Consider the following 5,011-nt stretch of genomic DNA (forward strand, 5'->3'; position numbering starts at 1 on the left):
CCAAATTGGGGAAAGGGAAGATGGGCTAAGAAAGGGGTGGAGAGAGGTGGCACTCTGGATCCACAAGAATAATTTCGTCGCACATTATTGCGATAGCAATTATATGTACACTCCACGCGCATATTTGCCGTCGCCGTCGTCTTGATGTCCCGTAGAAACTGCATGTCTATAGACACCGTTGCCGCGCGTCGTTTACTGTGCGCCACATATGGAGGAAAGCGGGGACGCAGCACGGGACGAATGGGGGGGGGGGGGGGAGGGTGTGCGGGCGGATGGGGGGCTTGGACTCCGCGGACAAGCGTGTACTTTGCCCGGCCGCGCGCGGTCGCGTACCCCGTACCTCGGAAAGGATCTGCAGGCGGCTCGTACCTTTCTGCGCGCTGTTCTCGCGGCTCTTGCCTTGAAGCAATAAACCGCACGGAGGTCACTTCTTTTGCTGCTGCTGCCGCGATTGCTGGCACCAGCATCCAGCGTTTTCGACGGCGAGTGTCCGCGCTTATCGAGTGTGATGTGTTCATGCTTGCTTTTTCGCGTTAGCACCATGCTTCTTAATATAGTTAGTAAGGGCACGTTTCCAAGTTTATACGGCCGATAAATCTCCTGTCCTCACTTCGCATAGTTGTCTACTGATTTGCTATGCCAATCGATGCTTCGCCTTTCGGAAGAAACTGCGACGCTTTTTTTGGAGAACCGCAAATTCTCGGCCATACCGCAATAATGCCAGTGCCATTTTAACGACTTTGTTTTCTCTGAAAGATATTAATTTCTCATAGGAACATATGGTGGTGCCATGCGACGCAGCCCGGCTGATTCGAGAAGCCTCTACATTCCCAGACACGGTGACGGAAACTGGGTGTGGTGTTTACGTCCCTGAACCCCTGATAGAGTCCTTGATCTTGGGGATACAAAGGCGCCTCTGTGATGGCAGTGTAGGCTTTCCACTTCATTATAATGTTACTGGTGAGCATAATAGCTCAAGGCATCATGCTGCGGTTGGCGCGGTTGGTATACCCCGAACGCGTTTCCCAGTGTGTTCTCAGGCGGCAGCAGTTTCTTATTTAACCGCTAACAGCTACATATATTTTCAACTGGATTAGCGACGTCGCTCTTAAGTCGTCGTCATACCAGATTCTGCGTGGTATTTATCAATGCCGTGATGAGAGAGAAAATTCTGACTGCCATAACAACAGACTCCCAGCAAGCACGCCGCACTTTCTCTTACGGCATAAGTCACCGAACCTGCTGGCAAATACTCTAGAGGGACACCCTCCCCCTTGAAACACGAGTAAAGATCGTGTGGTACCAGCGCATCATGGCGTCTCAGTCAACGAGATGGCGCATCTCGGGCCTCGAGGTTTTACTAACCAAGCCCCTGGCGGAACGGAGGAGCCCTGGCACCTTCACTCTCTAGTTGCTCACCATACACTATAGCAAAAAAAAAGAAAGCTAACCAAAGGTCAAGATCGCCTTCTCAGGGCACTGCGAACCAACAGGTTCCCCGTGCGCCCATCTACCGTTTCACCCTCTAAATGTCCTCTCCACTTTGCCACTGTTGTGGAAGCACAGAGCATCATTTACCACATAGTATGGAGCTCTACGGAATCACCCCTTAGCCGAGCCAATCCATACTACACACATAAGCTTTGGGAGAGAGCCGTATAGACAGCTCCACCCTCGCAAGCCAGCGCGAGCTGGTAGCGAGGGCCGTCGACGCGGCGAAAGCCTATTGTTTCCTGGAAAGGGGAGACCACCCCGGAGATAACGTTTTAAGAATCCCTGAATATCGATGTTTACTCTCTCCCTCTCTAGGCTAATACCAGTTTAAGCAACAAACTATATTGCATGACAAACTATAATACCAATCAACTTTGTGTCATCTGTATATACAATGATCACATTTTTCTTGTTTCTATTTGCTTTTTCGCTTTCCTCCTCCTAGGGCTTCTGTGTCCCCGATCCCCTTCCTTATGCAGAGTAGCATATACTCCTACTTACAGACCCTTTTCACGACGATATGCCATAGGCACTGCCACGTTTGATCACGTGGTGACGTGTCCATTGCTTGCATAACTGCCTCCGTTGCCTCTGTGTTTACAATCGATGTACATGACGCCGGTGCGGCTCTGCAAACGCTTGTTTCGATGGAAATCGTAGAGGATGACTAGACTAACGACACTCGAATCTTTGGCCACTGCTTCAGGTGACATGCAAATACTTCCGGAGCTCATTGCGCTTTCCGAAAACGGCGCGAGTAGCGGTTAGTGTGCTGGTACTAAAAGCGGAGCTAAAAATGTATTCCACGCTATCCGAACTTTCCGCTTATGAACGGAATTTGTATCAGAGCGTTTCATTCTTTGTTTTTTATTTAGCAAATACTTTTAAACAGCGGCATGTCACGTTTCTGGCTCAGTAAATTCCCTGGGCAGTCACAATCTGTTGATTATCTGCCGTGTCGCTGTTGGGTAGGATCAGTTGCGATAGATTTGTTCTTGCTGCGCACAAGGCTTGTAACTTAGATGTTCTGTACTTTGTAATAGCTTGTAGCAAATACGCAATATCCATAGTCGCTCGCTTACTGTTTGGATAGTTACGAAACGCTCAGCTTCGAACATTGGTGTGCAGTCCGTGTAATGGCCGTCACCCAAGCTTCGGCGCATTGATTCAAGAATGCGCCTGTTCACTTATTCTTGACTCATAAGCGATAGAGTGAGCTAAGTTCGCGTGTCAATTGGGGTGGACGTGTCTAAATAAGGTGCGAGAAACTTACTTTATGGTAAGAAATGGCGCTACTGCCTTTTTTACTGTGTAACGACGACGGGTACTCACTCTTGCAGACGTTCCGGGATAGGAAGCTTCTTTCCTTGGAGATTACAAAGACGGCGCTGAATAAAACAACACACGAAGAAGGGGAACACGAGACAGCACGTAGGCGCTGTCTTCGCTGCCTTCTTCGTGTGTTGTTGTATTCGGCGCCGTCTTTGTAATCATGCTTAACCAACTAGCCCACCAACACATGCTCAGTTCTTTCCTTGGAGGTTAGCGATACACCCCTGGCGGATGAATGATTTTTTTTATCTTCAAGGGAAGCCGTGAACCGCGAAGAGCCGGCAGCCAGGCAGTCCTTATTTAGCAGGGGTCCGTGAAATTGGAAACGCAGATTCATTCCAGTCCTTAATAGGCAAGAGCGAACTACTGCTCGTGTCTGCACTCCACCACTACAGATATTGTGGCATGAATGGAGCACAGTGCGTAAGCGAAAAGTCAATTGCATTTCGGGCAGCTGATCATACAGAATTAGGGCTGAAGAGGTTTCGAATATTCGTGCGCTTTCGCTTAGGCAACGTGCGGCGCGTAAATTTGTTTTATCTAGGGATCTTAGGAGCGCGCTATCGAAACCACCATCTCGTTTCTCTAGAGCAAACTGCTTAGCTGAAAGGGTCGGTGTGCCGGCAGAGTTTTCTATTTCAGTAAAGAGTTCTCTATCGTCGCCGTGTGTTGTATGCTGTATCCGCGAGTTAAACTTTCGAGAATCCCCCGACGATTGCGGCTCGATTTCGCGCACGCAAAGGAGGAAAGCGGGGAGGATGCGCGCCGTCTTCCTTCGCGTGCGAGGCACCCGGGAAGGGAAGGAGAGGGACGAGGGGGGAGGGATTCTACTCCGGCGGCGGCAGCGCACAGCACGGCCGCGCATGAAAGCGATCGAATATGTGGACGAGAAGGCGAAATCTAACGAGGAACCCTGACGTCACTCTCTGTGAAGGTAAGCGACGCCGGAAGTCGGCGTTAATCCACCCATCGTGTAGAGCCAGATTCTCCCATCTTGTTCACATTTCTTGCCTTCGGCGCGCAACCAGAGGAGCAACCACGCCGGGCTGTGCGTAAGTTCGCGGTTGCAAAGCACACAAATGAAAAATAAATAGGTTTTGAACGAAGCTCACAGGGTGGAGCCGAACCCCCATTTCAAAATCCTTTTGCCGGCTCAGCGTCTTTAATTTATTCTTACGCATAAATCCTTAAACGCTTGTTTTTTTCCAAATTTTCTACGCCGAGACGTTGCAGCATGACCTGAGCATGTTGCTTCAGGAACAACAGTTCGAAGCGAACTCCTCCACTTCTTATTAGATGAGCACGCTTGTATCGCGGGATAGTCTTGGCAGCGATGATCCTGAAGTTGGTGACGATCACTTGCTGACATTGGAGAAGCTGCTCCTAGATCCTCGCTGGGACCGAGCGCGCTGGCCGCTGTGCAGGCCGGCGATCAGATTCTGTGCCACGATCTGTTCCCGCCTTAACCGCTGCTGCACTGACTGAGGCACGTCCGGTATGAGAGCGGCCGCGAGACCCGTTATGAAAAAGACCACGTGCTGCGCATGTGCAAAACACAATAAAAGAAAACGATTGCGGGAGTCAAACGACCACAGGTCGTATTTATTTTAGGTGCTCGGATTTGAGCGAAATATGTATCCTACGCTGACGTGGGCCCTACGGTCACGTGCACCTTGCACCTAACGGACCGGTAAGGAGTTGCGTAGTTTCTCGGCAAATTATTTTTAAATATCAGTGCGCGCACTCGGCATCCCTCACCTGAAGTGGGTCATACTTGGGAAATTTTGAAATTGACCCTCTGGGAATCAGTTGGATTCGGTCGCACTACACTACCTTAACTTGCGCAATACACTAGTTTGCTTCATGGAGGGCAGCATTTAAATATATAATATAAGATGCTCCGAGTTACAAGTGTCAAATAGCAACGTCGAGAGGGGGGCTTCCTTTTAGTAACGTACGCATTTACGGTGCTTAGTCGGCACTTAGTGCTCCCTGTCGAATAGGTGTCGTAAGTGGGTATGATGTGAGAAGACCCTTTCCACATTGCTAAGAAAAAGTTGGGGAAACTAGGCAGACATTCTGAAATATAATTTTTGAAAATGCCGCCCCTTCATTTACGCTCGTGTATTGCGGTGAAGTTAAACAAATTTTGTAAGACGCAATGTCCGATATTCCTGGACATGGA

This window comes from Dermacentor andersoni, chromosome 10, assembly GCF_023375885.2.
Source record: "Dermacentor andersoni chromosome 10, qqDerAnde1_hic_scaffold, whole genome shotgun sequence".
NCBI lineage: Eukaryota > Metazoa > Arthropoda > Arachnida > Ixodida > Ixodidae > Dermacentor > Dermacentor andersoni.